At 43.0% G+C, this 17,107-nt stretch overlaps 1 long non-coding RNA gene across 2 annotated transcripts; it reads left to right on the forward strand.

Moving 5' to 3' along the window:
- Positions 1–2,053: 2,053 nt before the first annotated feature.
- On the forward strand, positions 2,054–5,198 carry LOC119302318. 2 transcript variants are annotated; one of them, XR_005147459.1, is made up of 5 exons: positions 2,054–2,436; positions 2,735–2,818; positions 2,900–3,092; positions 3,166–3,223; positions 3,686–5,198. It is a non-coding gene; the product is annotated as an uncharacterized LOC119302318 (long non-coding RNA). The 2 variants fall into 2 exon arrangements; XR_005147460.1 differs by having other exon boundaries at positions 2,055–2,436; positions 3,166–3,196.
- Positions 5,199–17,107: the final 11,909 nt, after the last annotated feature.

Genomic DNA, 17,107 nt, shown 5'->3' on the forward strand with positions numbered 1-17,107 from the left:
ACCTTAGCACCCCACTGGTTAGAGTGTAGGGGGTGTCCTTAGGAGCAATAGCTAGTTCAGCCAGCAGTTCAAAATTCTTTTTGTCATTGTTGTAACTTTTTACAACTTCTTTAATCCAAACTAGTACTGCAGCAGTACTGGACAAGGTTTGCAGAGCATATTTGACTCTTGACAATGCATCTGCTACTTTGTTTTCTTTTCCTTTCTTATATTCCACTGTGAATTTTGTAGCCTAAGAGTTTAATAAGCAGTTTGTGCTGAATACCTTCAGTAAGCTTCTTCTTTTGGATATGTTTAAGGCTCTGCTGATCAGTTGTTATTCTGATGGAGGAAGAGGCAAAGTAATGTTTTCATTGTTTAAGTGCTTCAATGATGGCCAGAGCTTCCTTGTCATAAGTGAACCGCCCTGATGCTTTTGGGCCCAAATATTTGCTTAGGAAAGCTATGGGTTGCCCTTTTGCATTAATACTGCTCCAATCCCATAACCAGAGGCATCTGCTTCCACGACAAAAGGAAAGGAGTAGTTAGGTAGTGCTAGGACTGGGGCTTGTGTTGTACTTGTTTTGAGAGTTTGGAAAGCCTGAGTTTGTTGACCAGACCAAGTAAAAGCATCTTTCTTCAATGCATCAAACAGAGGTCTATAGATAATTCCAAAACTCTTAATGAACCTTTTGTAGTATCCTGCCAGGCCCAAAAAACTCCTGAGCTGAGTTACATTTTCTGGTGTGGGTCATTGGGTGATTGCCTCAATGTTAGTAGGATCTGCGGAAACTCCTTCAGCAGAAATGGCAAAGCCCAAATATTCCACTTTCTGTTGTGCAAAAGTGCATTTGGACATTTAAAAGGTAAAAGAGGCTAGACAACTCGCTCACAAGGAGCTCCCCCGATTTCAACTTTCGTTGGTCGTTCGATCAGGGTCAACACGGTCTTTTTTTCACTGCTGATCGTTGGATCTGACTGGAAAACGTGCGTTGCCGTTTTGACTGTGCGGTGAAACCTGGACGAGGATGACCTGTGGGGTCGGGCAAAAGCGGATTGGCTGGGTGAAAGTTTTGTGGGTGCGCGAGCGGCCTCTCCTGCCGCGCCGCGTGCGCGCATCATGGGCACTGCCCAGTTTCTGGTTCGCTCACCTCTGGTTCGCCTGTTGGTGCGGCTGTAAATGAGCCTGCTTGCTATTTGGTCCCACATGTCGATCTGATGGCTGTAAGGCTGGTCACAATGGAGAGGAACTTAGGAGTAACATCACACACTCCAATACAATTTTGCTTATATGGCACATATTTAATGAAGAGAGAGGTGCTTGTGGTAACTAGCTAAGTTACCGGAACATCACACACTCCAAGAAACAATGAGTCTATAACCTAATAAATACATCGTTGCATGACACTACATAGATGTTCCTACCCACTATGAACGTAGTAACATAGTCTAGAAAAATGTGTAAGTTAGCTTATGTTCTTGCCCATTGTGACCAGCGTAACTTTTTCAGACCTCTCCCAATGCATTGGTGCTAAAGTGGGGTGCTAAGTGCATTAAAATGCTTAGCAACTAATGTCCCCAATGCATTGGTGCTTAGGTTTTGTAGCTAAGCCTCCTCTATTTAATTGTTTAGCAATAAATCTCCTTCATGTATTGGTTGGTAGTCTTTTTGCCTAGGTCCACGTGCTTAACATTGGTTCTTATTGAGGTCACCATAATACTCTCTCTCCTTTTTAAATGCTTTGCCACATCATATTTCTGGCTATGTGACATCTTTAGCACCTGTACACCGTGAAGCACTGGGAAGGGCCTCATGTGCGCCTTGCCTCCTCCGTCGCGTCGCATTCCCGGGTCAAACGCGCCCGGGGCCCGCTCCTCGCGCGCTGCCCGCGTCATGCGGTACGGGGACCAGTTGCGCAGGATAGACCGATGCGTATGCACCCACGTATGTTCTATAGCGATGACGGGTGGGCCGGCGCTGCTCCTGGTCCCGTTCGTCGGTGGCACTGGCTGCGTGCGCGTCTCGTTCCTGTCGGGATTCACCAATCCCATCCGCCCGCGCACCGCGCCCATCCTCCGAAACGTGAGGGTTCCGCCAACTCTCCTCATCGTCTCCTCCCTGCTCCCTCCTCTCCCACGTCGCTGCCCTCAAGCCCGCGCCCCTCCACCTCATCTCCTCTCCGCTCCCTCCTCTCCAACGCCGCCGCCTTTGATGCGCCGTTAGGGACGCCGTCGACACTACGTAGCGGTGGAGCTCAGTCCACTCCTAACCCTATTCGCTCGATTGACAAGACCAGGGCGACAGATTGGATCTAGGGCGCCCGCATGGCCTCGCCGCCGCCGCCGGCTGGATTCGCTAGCCGCCGCTTGGAGTCACCCTGGCTGCCGCCTCGAGTCACATCCGTCGCCGCCGCGAATCAGCTCCACCGTTGCGGTCAGGAATCCCGTCCAGGCAAGGTAATTTCCTCCGAGTCCCTGCTCTCCCTGGTCCTCCTGCCCTGCTTGATGCGTGCGTGCGTGCGTGTGTGTGTGTGTGTGTGTGTTGTGTGCGTTTAGCCATCCGCCTTCCTTCCGATCTTCAGATCTCCATATTTGGTGAATGCGGTGTCTTGGTTTCGTTGGATTACTATTTGTATTTCGGGATTAGCTACGAATTGATGTTTTTAGTTCGAGTGTGGATGCTCGGCAATAGTGTTTTAGGTCTTTTTGTATAACAGAGTGATTAACTCGGTCTATTTCTGGAGAAAATTCCTAGGAATTTGATTGACGGAGGCATCACTATCTGGCGCTGGATTATACATCACGTTCTGCACTCGCTCCGCAGATGGGAGGAAACAGTGTAAGATCAGAAGTTTACTGTGTTCTGTTGCTTTGCACTGAATCTATCGATTGGTGACTAATGGTGTTCTAAATTTGTTAGGACGACAAGGCAGTTGTTATGCAGATAATGATGTTTTTGACTGGAATCAACACCCTTCTACAGAGTTTCTTTGGTACCCGATTGCCTGCGGTGATTGGTGGATCATACACCTTTGTTCTACCTACCATTTCGATCATACTTGCGGGACACTACACCAACGAACCAGATCTACACACTATATGTTGAAAAGAAGGTAATTCTACTTGCCTCCCAGTAATCTTTTCCTACATGTAAACTGATGAATCGCCTGGATTTTGTTTTTGAAGGAATTCCTCAAAATCATGCGTGGAACACAAGGTGCTTTGATCGTTCCTTCTGTACTTGGTGATCTTCTTTGCCATTTAATAGCTTCTTTGTGTTTCTATAGGATACCCCCATGCTATATGACAACCATAGTGTCAAAAGTTTAACATGCTTATTATAATTCTCTTCTCTGTAAATTATTATATGAAGTTTCTGCTTTACTTGGTTAACTCTTCTGAAGCTCACATGCTTTGCCTAAAGCTTGGTGCTGACACTCATAAATCCATTGTAGGCTCACTATATAAGATAATGAATCTGTGTTCTATAGACTATCGTGGTAAAGATGTTTTTGTCAGGTTATTCATTCCCATACATTGAACCTATGTTTCTAACTTCTGCCCATGATAAAGAAAATGGGGTTTAGCGCTTTTAATCAGCATCTATTTAAACCAACAAAAGATCTATAGTTCCACCAACATACCATTTTTTGCTGGTACTCATATATATATTATAATATGCTGCTTCCATATTGTTTTCTCCCAGGTATCGCAAGGCATTCAGGTTCTCTTTATAGCTTTCCTACACAGGAACATATTGCAAAATTAAGATACATAACATTGTTCCTGACTTATGAAAGACGGTCGTTCTACCTACAGGTCTGCCTTATATCTACAGGTATATCCATGCATTCTTTATTCTTTTTTTGCAGTGACCTACTGATCTTCGTGATTTAGTTTAGTGCTAGAGTTAGCAAAATCTACTGATCTTATGTCTTTGTCATGTTCCCCTTGTTTGGGTGGTCTACCTTTGGCTATGAATGTACGTATATTATTGTCATGTTCCCCTTATCCCTGCATCACTGAACAATGCTGGCAAACTAATGTCCCTTTGCCCTATGTAATGGTGTTACAGACTGCCATTTGTTTTGTCGAGCTTACTAACTGATTTTTTTTACATTATCATGAATATGCTTTAGGCATGCCTCTTCTCTGTTTCGGTGAAACAAGGTTTAGGGAACTCTTTTTAAAGACATGTGTATACACTATACAGAACACATGTTTCATCGTCTTCGCTTTTTTTCATGAGTTGTTGAAAAGATCTTATGAAGCTTGATTGATAATGTTTCAACTCAGATGAAGTGGTCTGTATGATAAGCTTTTGTAGATCCTGGGGATCGTTATACCTTCTGTACAATTCTCTGTTCTGGATTCAAATAGTTTGGGAGTGTTGCATGCCTTTGTATTGTGTTCATAAACCTTGCTAAGTTTCTCCATGTCCAGTCTTTTCTTCTAAGAAAAAACTCTTTTGTTGCATCCACATTAACCATATGTATTTCCATTTTCATTTTTGAATTGTAAACTGTAGCTGCTTAAAACTTTGGTATAAAATAAAGCCCTTATTGGTAAATGAGACACGTTATTAGCAATGTTTCACATTTTCTTACTTGCAATACCATGCTTGCCTGTTCAGGTCTTCCAAGACCTAAATCATGAAATCCAGCACATACAACACCTTTTTTTAAACTTCGGTTACCCTGACACAAGCCTCCGTTCAATTTTCTTATACGGAGGGGTTAGAAATAGTTACCTTACGTGCTTGCTTTCAAAACTACATCTACTGATAAATGTTTTTTTTTCAAACCACACTGGGTATCATGGATGGATGAGGTTGTGGCAGTAGTTCGTGGGTGCAGTATCTATCTTGATAAAGCGATCGATCATGGCGCATTGGAGGCAGAACAAGAGAAAAGCTTTGGGCGTCTGTGGTGTTGAACATTCAGTGTTTATGTGCTTTGTACATGCACGACCAGTTCAGTAACTAGATGGTCTTTTCTACTTTACTGGTGCTGCTACTTTTTCACATGCTAGCTTATTTGAAAAGCGCCAACAATGTGTGCCACATGTAAACAGTCCATGTTGAAAGAATAGAAGCAGAAGTGTGGAGATGATGTAATTGGTCAGTCAGGAAATTCAGTCTCAATGAGCTCAACTAACGACATGTGTGAGTTGAGCCTGAGGTCATTTTCAAAGTAACAGAAGTATTTTACTTTCCTTTTCATGTCAGTGGTTGATGCTACTTACATGTTGTATCAGGTTATCAAAGGGCAGCAATCATATACATTTTATAAACAAATAAAACACTTTTATGAAGCATGTAGTAGACAAATAGTGCTACTGATAAATGATTTTTTTTCAAAGCACAAATGGTGTTTAGTGGGTCTCTGTGTCAGTTTGCGAAATGGGAGATTACAAAAAAATACGCATATTTTCAACATGGCATGGTCTTTAATGAGATTCTATACTCTACCAAATTAAAATCTATAGGTACATGTCATTGTAGACAACAAACCTCCATTATTTCTTTATTAAAGAGGATTGATTTTATTCGCAAAAAGGAGGGTTAAATTTTGTTAGGATTAATTAATGATTGTTAATTATGGGATAATCCCTGCTTTCACTAACCGCAGGCAGTTGCATCTGCCGCGTCGGTTCCCTGCCGAATAGGCACCTCCCTGAACAGACGCCTTCCTAGTGGTGTCTCTTCCCTTTGTATAAATAGCAGATCTCATCTAATATAGCACGCTCGCCGTTGAGCGAGTCGATCGATTCCGGCGATCGCCGGAACAAGAAGATCCACAAGCCAGAGGTGAGAAAGAAAATGCCACGGTGCAGGAACGCATCGCGGCTTCCGCGTTCTTCGTTGCCACCATCGGAACGGCGCGGGGCCGTCGAACCAACCCATGCCGCAACCTGCGCCAGCGCCGCCACAGCCCGATGTGCCGGCCTGGCCTCCCGCCGGTCCGGCTGCACCAAGGCTCGAGGCCGATGAGAACATCGACCCGGCGCTGGCGGCTCCGCGCCGCCTCCGTTCTGGTGCTCGGCGCATGGCTGGGTAGTATGCCCCTGCATCACCACGACTTTGTGGTGGCCGATCCGGTCGTCGCGGCGCCTCAGGAGGAGGGAACCGTCGTCATCGACGATGAAGAAGTTGGGGACGCGCCGCTGCAGCATCCGACCCCGGCGGTTGTAGAGGCCGATGGCGGCGCGCCGCTCCCGATGCTGCTGACGATGGCGCACATCCCGGCCACACATCAAGTGCAAGTTCATGACGGTGACACGCTCGCCTTCGTGTCCGCGCTGACCGGAGCCTCCGCCTTCTGCCTTCGGCTCTGGCGTGAGAGGTTCCACTAGCACCATGGTCGCCGCCGACGTCGCACCACCGGACTTGCCATCCCCGACGTCCGCAACTCCTCCGCCTTCGCCGCGCATAGACGCTCGCCGACGTCTTCTGGCCCTCGGCGTGCCCCTGACGAGCCCGCCTTCGAGCAACCGCTCCGGCCGCGCTGGCACATGGAGTCCAGCGGCGCTCGGGCTCGCGAATGACCTTGCGCCGAGCACCCTGCTCCCTGGAGTTTCCTCGGACGAGGACGAGGGCAGCGGGAGCACCTCTCGCCACCGGTGAACGCCGCTGTGGTGGCCGTCAGCCGTGTCCTCTCTATCTGTTCCTGTCTCGGGCGGGGATGGGGTCAATCGATTGGGGAATTTTCCCCTCGGTCGTTCTCCTTATCTCTTCACCAGGCTGGGAGCAATATGTGGCATGTCCGCGTGTGTGTGTGGCAGGGAGCGAGGGAATCAAACCTCTAGCAGCTACACGTGCATGCGATGGAAATAAGGCACCAGCAGCCAGTGTGGTTATTTAATTGTTGGCTGTCAATGGCGATGGATGCGGTGCGCGGCTCCCTCCCGTGCGATTCATCGGCCTTAGGGCTTGATGCGGCCCTGGCCTTTGGCCCCGACGACAACAACATCTTCGCTCTCTAATGATGCGGCCGGTCGGCCAGCCGTGGGAGTCTCTGCCTGTTTCAGTCTTGTGAGGATTGGGGATCGACTTGCTGGGGATTTCTTTCCCTTTCTCTCTCCTTATCTTTTCGATCGACTGGACTTTCTCGCTTGCGTGGCCATGTGCATGCGGTGGAAATTTAGGCAACCGGCAGGCGTTGCTTTATTTGCTACTCCATGAGTACTTGCTTCTCTGATTGAGCACAGTAGCAGATTATTAGTGTTCCAACACACTCCTACCAGTGATTTCATTCCTGTTAAAATCAGTACATATATTTTTGTACTGTTTTCTGTTGAGTACCAAGGTATTTCAGATCTTAAGTTGATGTAATATATTTCCACGTTTATCACGTGTTGAGATTAATTATGTTCATTCGCAATTGAGATTTTTCATCTCTTGCAAAGATAATTTCAGTACCTCTACGCTACTGGTTTGCGATTGAGAATTTTTTTTTCTCGCAAAACAATCTCATTGCGATTGAGATTAATTTTCTCTTGCAAAATATTAATTCACTTTGCTGAATTATCTTGCAACTTGATACAAGATCATCTCATTTAATTTGAGGTCTATACAATTCAAGTTTTTCACTTGAACATCAAGTTTGCAACATCATTACTATTCATTACAATAGTAGTGTATTTCTGTTGAGTGTGATGTATTCCGGAATGTATATATCTCCATGTTAGCTACATGTCGAGATTAATACATCTATTTGCAATTGAGATTTTTAATTTCTTGCAAATAAGAATGCAAAATTCAAGGTGATTTCTTCAAATTAATGTATTGAGATCACAAGGTAGTCATATAGATCTACTGCCGTTTGCAGATTATCAATGACTACTGTTAAAGCCTATATTTTGTCATTTTGACATTATAATTGCTTTACAAAGTGCTCTCCCACACATTTTGCTAAGTCATGACATAAGGCATTACGAGTGAGTATCTACTGATTTCATGAGATTATACTCTCTAGTGCTGCGAGATCTACTCCATTTTGAAGATTATCTTCAAGGTGTCATATTTAGCAATTTGAAATTCACACTAATGGTTTCAAGATAACTTCTTGAAATACCCGCTGATTTTGCTAAGTTCATTACAACATCAACCATGATGGTCTTTAATTTACTGGTTGTAAATTAATTATCTCTGGTTTACCCATAGAGGTAACATATGGCTATAGAGTTTGAGGCATTCGCCCTCAATGGCCACCACTGCCCTATCTGGACCATGGACATCATGATCGCTCTTGTGTCTCATGAGATAATGTGTGCAATCCTGATTTCACCTCTGGTCAGGATCACACCGCTAACAGAAAATGATGTCTTATAAATCATAAGGCATTAGATTCAGATATCAGCATCTGGTTATTCTGTATCAACAATTCCTGTGATACAATGAACCTCAAGGGAGAAGGTTTGAATCTTACTTCAACCTTCAATCCAACATCACCGGCTGTGACGGGACCCTATTAGCATGGAGAATGTGATGGTTGAATATGCCTCAACCGACATGTTTGGAGACTATGAATAGTCTTTCAATCTCCTGAGTGGTCAGTATAATTAATGTCCATTTACGATGTTGTAACAACAACACAAGTATTGTTGTCATCGTCATATATTGTATATCACAATATATTGTATCAGCACTTTGGTACAAATACATTTGTATGTCTATATATCTGACAGTGATTTTCATATTGAGAATCTTCATGTCTATATATAGATTTCTACGGGAGTCAATCCAATGAAAAATGATATGTGCCTTGTGGACATATGCACCACAAACTCTATACTCAGGGAAGTCCAATGTTTCCACTCTCATTGAGATAAATGAGATATTTTAAAATCGCTAGACGCGATGAGGTATTTGTTGGCTCAACTCGAGTCATATTTACTATCCCTGTGGGTACTCGAGTAATGCAGGGATGCTTCATTGCTTCCCAAGTTTAACTCGTACCCTACTAAGCTATAGAGATATTCGTCAAAATGGTTTCCATAGTGAAACTTATGATGACAAGAAAGGGAAATACATTCTCTTTACCATATGCAACGGATATGGCAAGCACATTCTCTATGTATCATCTGGATTGTATTACACATACTACAAAACCCGTAGCACATGTTGCGCCCAAGATAGTTTTCCAAAATGTCTTGTACATGAAAACTTGGCATACTCGCCTTGGTCATCGAGACATTGGGTTGAAACCGAAACTATCAGCAATTCCAATAGTTTATGATTATTATGATGCTAAATTCTAACAACATTTGAATTTTATATGCACTACAAGTGACACAGGGAAGCTAATTTTAAGGCTCGCACACCTTAAAGTCTATGCTGAACCACTCAGACTCCTTGAATGCATCAAGTTGAGGTAAGTGGCTCTTCCCATCCATTGACTAGACTATTCAGGTATTCCATGGTTCTAAAAGACATATCTACATGATGGTCTTAAGTGTGTGCTTTATTCACACGAAACCATTGGCTCATTATCCTGACATCGATTTCAAGCAAATCAAAATGGATAACATTGCATAATTCTCCTTGAGTGCCTTCTCTATGGCCCTTGGATTGAAGTTTAGCAATTTGTCCTAATGTCTAGACTCAAAATGGTTTGGTAGAATCATATCCAAAGAGTTAAAGCTCATTTCATTATCTTTACTTTGGAATTGCAATTTACCAACTTTACGTTGGAGTCATGCAGTTTTACACGCTCATGACAGAACTGCATAATATTATTCCCCTCTATCTTTGATATGTGGATATCTACCAAGTATTTCCTATCTGCGATAATTCAGTTGCATACCGATATCACCACCCGGCATACATCATTGGCCCCTCAACATATAGTTGGGATCTATGTGAGGAATAACTGTATTTCCGTCAATACCTCAAGCCCCTCGCATGGGGAGCTATTCAAGGCCAGTATGCTAATTCAATGAGGAACATTTCCAGGCATTAGGGGGAGATTTCAATTACCATAAAGAATGCCAGGAAATTAGTGGAATGTTCAACACATTTCTGCCTCAAATCCATGTACTCAAAGATCTGAACCATGCGTTCAGAAGATTTGCAACACATTGCAAATAACCTGCCAGATTCATTTACTGACTATAAAGGTGTCATACAATCCTACAATCCTGAAAAATATGCCGGAAAGAGTGGAGGTACCAACTAAAACCACTCAACTCCCCATTCAAAGCAACAGGGGGAGAAGTACATCAATAGTACATTAGGATTCAGCTTCTCGCGAGCAAGGATGTCAAGGCCTGTGAATCAGTAAATGCAAGTCAACTTCAAGTTGACAGACACCTGATGGGTAGTATACACCCAGTGGACGGGAAACCTCCACCAACCCAGGTCATAGTGCACAAAATGACTGGGACATCGGAATACCCGACTCAACCGCATTGGGAAATCACGAGAAGTCACTATGGGTAACGATATTTCCATCAACTATATATTGATATATAGATTCTGGAGAAACATATAACCGGAAGTCTACAATTGTCGACATACATTTCTCAACTAGATTGCAAAACCTTACAAATGATTCAGATCCAAAGACCATAGCCATGGCAAAGTGTGATCAACACTCGGACTGAACTCAAGCAAAGGGTATAATCTAGGTAGAAATGATCTTGCTCAATAATGGGAAGGTATTCATAAGCAATACCTACACCAGTTTTCTTCTGGAAACAGAATTGAAAACAACCAGGTGGTGAAACAAAGAGCAAGTATTGTAGCGCAAGGGTTCACACAGACACCCAACTATTCTCCGGAGGTGGAATCTCATTCTGATAACTTATATCATTGGCGGTTCAAAATCATCTATCTCTGCAGTTGATAGATGTAGTGATTACATATCCATGTGGATCACTAGATTCAGACATATATGATTGATTTCCGATGGAATCTCAATTCTGAATCGAAATACAAAATGCAACATACATTGTGTAAATTTGGTAAGCCACCATACGACTTATTGTTGTCAGTAAATATGGTACAACCGACGTAGTGAGATCCTTATACTCAAGGATTACTCCTACCATGATGATTATCCATGTGTTATGTGTCTGCAATGACGACACATGTAATCATCTAAGTGCCGGACTTTAAAATGAAGGATTTGGGTAAACCAAAATAACGCTCGTTATTACTACAACTTGAGCACCTTCATTCATACATTATGGTATACTATGTTGTCTATATCCATAATATATTGGAGAAATTCATTGTGGACAAATCTTATCCATCCATAACTCTCATGGTAGTTCATTCTCTAGACATAGAGAAAGGTCTATTTAGACCAAGAGATGATGGAAATGAGATATTGGGACTCAATGTTCCATAATGCCATTGGATCCACCAAACACAATTGGTTGGTACTCAAGAATATCTTTGATATCTCCAAAGGCATCAAACATCTTGTCCTGGTTTTTCAGTTTCACAGAAATGTGAACACCGATATCATTGGATACATCGATCAGATCCCCACTATGTCAGATCATAGACAAGCTTAGTGTTCCTACTAGGTGTGGTAGCCCCCTCATGAAGAGTCTTCGAAACATACCTCATGGCAACATCCACCAACCATTATCTCAATGATAATGTTGCTTGTGTTGCCCGGATGCAAACATGTTACTAATAAGCAATATCTTTATATTGCATATCTTGCAAGTCAAATCATGCAACTAATTTGTTCACCAAGTCTCTACCAACTTTTACATTCCAGAAACATGTTCATGGAATTGGTAGGTGACGGCTTTGGAATTTGCAAGAATCAAGGGGGTATCTTCCTAAGTTGTTCCTATTCAATGCATCATATTATACTCTTTTTCCCTTCATGAGTTTACTATACAGGTTCTCATAAAGGTTTTTAATGAGGTAATATCAACATGAGATCATATGTCATACTTTCTGTTTTCCCCACCGGGTTTTTGGGAAAGTATATACGACATATTTATTGTCCTCTAAACTCTATGAGTTTTCTCGTATTGAGTTAAAAGAGACAATGACCAATATATGTTGTACCATTTTCTCCTTATTTTTCCCACCGGGTTTGAAGGAGTTTTAGCAACATATCAAACTCGTATCTCCTTACATTTTTTCCACAGGGTTTTCAAGGAGAATCTTTATCAAGATGAAGTCTGCTCATAATCAAGCATTGATTAGGGGGAGTGTTAGGATTAATTAATGATTGTTAATTATGGGATAATCCCTGCTTTCACTAACCGCAGGCAGTTGCATCTGCCGCGTCGGTTCCCTGCCGAATAGGCACCTCCCTGAACAGACGCCTTCCTAGTGGTGTCTCTTCCCTTTGTATAAATAGCAGATCTCATCTAATAAAGGATACACAGTTTTCATTACTTCTCTCGTTCTACTCTAACAAATTTGTTACCATACGTGCTTGTCGACAACTAAAATAAGGATTTTTTTAAATGTGAACATGGATTCAATGGTTCTCTGCGATGACGCAACAGAAATAACTACAAGGATTTATTTGCATACGTATACATCCATAAATGTTTTAGGAGAGAATTACAACACAAGATCTACGATGCCTAAAAAAAGATACGAGAGCAGTAAAAAAAAACCACATAAAGAGGAGAAATGCAAGATCCGGATAAATGAGAACTAAACCCATGCACGCAGAGAAATCCGAAATCGAAGGAAAGGAGAAGTTTCACCAGTTGAGTACGCCTCTCTGGGAGCGCTTCTCTCGCCCACTTGAGGAACCGAGGAGGAAAGGTGGATAAACAAGCTCGATGGATTCAGTCCCTGGCCACACATAGTATTGTTCGTGGACTGAGCTAGGTAGCATATGGGCATTTCAAATACCTATGCCTCCATGTGCACAACACAAAGAGTTTTTTTCATGCACATGAAAAATAAAAGTTTGGTACAAACACCGCTAAAAAATACATCCTTAACTGGCTATACATCGTATACAAATATGTTTTTTTAAATCAGATTTCTTATCGTGACAACCATATTTTCAACCAATAAAAACTTCCTTAGCTGGTCTATACATGTCATACAATTTTTTTTCAAACTTGGATTTCATAGCATGCTAAACAAGTAAACATATTTTCAATATAGCATGGTTTAACACATGGACTTTCTACTACCAATATCGAATATGTACTTTCAAAATGAAACTATTTTCATCGACAACATGTTTTTAGCGGGTCTCTGCACCATTTGGCGCAACGGGTCAACTAGTTTTATCATGTAGTTGATGTTCTCTGAGTGCTTTAAAGACCATTGCCAGATGTTTCAGATGTTCCTTGTAGGATTTGCCGAATACCAGTATGTCATCAAAGAAAACCAGAACACAAATCCTGAGGAGTGGCCCCAATACTGAATGCATCAGCTGATGGAAGGAAGGTGGACCATTGGTCACTCCAAAAGGCACAACAAGGAATTCATAGATACCCATGTGTGTGCTGAATGCAGTTTTCTCTATATCTTCTACTTTCATTCTGATTTGATGATATCCACTCCTTAGATCAATCTTAGTGAAGATTGTTGCTCCATGTAATTCATCAAGGAGGTCCTCAATCATAGGGATGGGATATTTGTTTTTATAGTGTAAGCATTCAGTTTCCTGTAGTCCACACATAGTCTCCAAGTGAGATCCTTTTTCTTGACCAGTATTGCTGGGGAAGAATAAGGGCAGCTACTTAATCTAATTATTCCTTTGTGAATGATATCCTTTATGATTTGTTCCATTGCATTCTTATGATGAGGAGGCATTCTGTAGCATCTTTGGTCTATGACAAGTGCCTCATGTTCTAGATTGATTGCATGATCACAAGATCTCTTTGGAGGTAGGCCTCTAGGTTCTTGGAATACATCCTTAAATTTGTCAACAGTTTGGATATTTCAGATGTATGTTCCCCCACTTTTCCACTGTCCATTGTGACAGGTTGCATCCAAAGTAAATGATGTAGGGTAGAACCCTGGATGCTTGATCTTTCACGATTGGAGTGTATCCCGCGACGAGCACAACGAACACGAGGGGAAAATACAAGGGGAAACACGAGAGGATTCACTCAAACCAACAAGATTCGATTACACATGTCTAGATTCTTGAAACACAAAGAGATACACGATCCACGCTCAACAAAGGATGATACAAGTAGCAAGTCTTCTCCGTGAGGAGGTCTTGAGGGGTCCCATGAGGGGTCTTGAATCTGCTTGGGGGATCTTCTCCAAAGAGGTCGTGGACTCCAATGGAGAAGTAACCAAGTGGATGAGAAAAGCTCTATCTCTCAAATGAGCTAATCCTTTGCTAACCCTAGTAAAGTGGAGGAGGATGAGTTTATATAGGCTAAGGGGACAAAGGGGTGCATGGGCCTTGGCCCAATACGCACGCACAGGAGGGGGTTCGGATGATCCGGATGGGGAGCCAGATGATCCGAGCTTTAGGGACTCGGATGATCCGAGAGATGGTCCGGATGGTCCGGACGTGGCGAGGAGGCAGGCGACCGCCCTGATGTCCGAAGGAGGGTCCGGACGTCCGGCTCGGTCCGGATGATCCGGGACTCCGTCTGGATTATCCGGCTTCGGGTGCAGCTTCGAGTGCTCTCGAGTGGATTTGCCAGATCGTCCGAACCGGGGTTTGGATCGTCCGGGCTCTGTCCGGATCGTCCGGACCTTGTCTGGATCATCCGGCCAGCCTGGGACTTGGCCGAATCCTTCTCCATCTTTGCACATGTTCTCCTCTTCTGATCCTCCTTGTTCCTTAGCTTCTCCACGGCTAACTCCTTGGTACCTGAGTATGCAAAGCGTCTCTGTTTAAGGTAGTAGCCATGTCTCATGTGATTCAAAAGGGAGTTGCGAGAGGAGTGATGTCACCTCGGTTTCAAGAGCTCTTGCACGTGCTCGTGTCATGGGTCCACTAGGCACTTGGTGAGACGATGATAGGTCCATGGGGATGACCTTGGGATGCTCTGCATCATCTTCCCACCCCCTTGGGAAAGATCCGACCTCGGGTCGAAATCTTCATCAGCATGGTAGGGAGAAAGGTCCTTGACATTGAAGATATCGCTCACATTGTGCTTGTCACATGGGATGTCGATCTTGTAGGCGTTGTTGTTTTAGCATTCGAGCACCTTGAAGGGGCCATCGGCTCGTGGTAGAAGCTTGGACTTGCATTTGTTGGGGAAGCGGTCCTTGTGAAGGTGTAGCCACACAAGATCTCTAATGTTGAATATCATGGGTTGCTTGTTGATATTGAGCTTGGTCGTGAGGCGTTGTACTTGGCGCTCGATGGTGTTCCTTGTATCTTCATGCACCTTCTTGAGATAGTTCACTCATGCAGTCACATCCATGTTGATGCGCTCTTGTAGTGGAAGAGGTAGAATGTCCAATGGGGACAACAGGTTGAAACCATAGACGGCCTCGAAGGGGGACTTGCCAGTAGTAGAGTGTCTTGCGCGATTGTAGGCGTAATCAGCGATGGGTAGGCACTCTTCTATTCCTTGATGTTCTTCTTGATCAACACGCGTAGCAGAGTGGAGAGTGTCCGGTTCGTGACCTCCATTTGGTCGTTGGTTTGTGGGTGGTATGCCAAAGAGAACAAGAGCTTGATTCTGAGCTTGGTGCATAGGGTCTTCCAAAAGTAGCTTAAGAACTTGACGTCACAGTCCGAGACAATAGTCTTTGGCACTCCATCTAGGCGCAAGATTTCCCTACAAAAATATTTGCAACATGTGAAGCATCGTCTATCTTGTTACATGGGATGAAATGAGCCATTTTAGAGAATAGGTCCACAATAACAAACACAGAATCTTTTCCATTTCTAGTTCTAGGCAAACCAAGCACAAAGTCCATACTAATATCTTCCCATGAGTGATACGGAATAGGAAGTGGCATATATAGACCATGGGATTGAACTTTAGACTTAGCTTTGCAACATGTAGAGCATCGATTGGTGAAGCGTGAGATGTCGCGGGACATCTTGGGCCAATAGTAGTTCTTTGAGAGCGTAGCGAAAGTCTTGTCATGTCCAAAGTGTCCCATAAGTCCTCCATGGGATTCTTGCAAAAGTAACAAACGAAGAGAAGACTCGGGGGTACAAAGTCTGTTAGCTCTCATAAGATAATCATCTTTGATATAATAGCGTTCCCAAGATGTATGTGTCAAACATTTGGCAAATGGAATAGAAAAAGTAGGATCATGCGCATACAAGTCTTTTATGTGCTCAAAGCCAATGACATTCAATTCAAGTTTAGTAACAAGCATGCATTTGCGTGAAAGTGCATCTGCCACAACATTTTCTTTGCCTTTGATGTAATTGATGACACAAGTAAATGACTCAATGAATTCACTCCACTTAGCATGATGCTTGTTCAACTTAGTTTGACCCTTACACTACTAGGGAAAACTCTAGTAGTAGCGCTAGTTTTATAGCTACTGGTAGCGCTTGTACAAGCACTACGAGTAAGGCACTACAGCTAATTGGTAGCAGTAGCGCTGCTTTTCCAACGCTACTGCTATACCTAGTTAGCAGTCGCACTTGGTAGGGAAAAGCGCTACTGATAATAGTAAGTAGCAGTAGCGTTTCTTTTGAAAAGCGGTACTGCTAAGTTTTCCTGTATTTTTGAAAATGCAGCTTATTGTCGCTGTATTGGTATAGGTTTTATATACAGTACTTTCATCACATGATTTTATGACCATGATTAGTTAGTATATACAACAGTGGGTGAAATGAATGTGGATTATGTTCAATTGGAGGCAACATGTGGTGCATGTCGAAAGTATACTACTAATCCAAACTTGATCCAGTTTGGATTAGTAGTACTTTCGATGTGCACCACATGTTGCCTCCACTTGAATCTAATCCATGTTCGTTTCACCCACTGATATATATAATAACTCATCATGCTCATATAACAACTTAGCATCATGCATCATAATAATAATAAATAACTCATCATTGGTATCATAGTAACAAGTCATACTCATCATCATCATACAACTTCTACTCATTATCATAATAATAAGTCATACTCATCATCATCATAGTCATTTAGCCAACCCTACTTAATTGTTCTTGGCACATGAGCATGAGTATTAGCTAGGACCTAACTACCCTCTCTAAAGTAAAATAGCATAAAA

The sequence above is a fragment of the Triticum dicoccoides genome, chromosome 5A (genome assembly GCF_002162155.2).
Source record: "Triticum dicoccoides isolate Atlit2015 ecotype Zavitan chromosome 5A, WEW_v2.0, whole genome shotgun sequence".
In the NCBI taxonomy this organism is placed as follows: Eukaryota; Viridiplantae; Streptophyta; class Magnoliopsida; order Poales; family Poaceae; genus Triticum; species Triticum dicoccoides.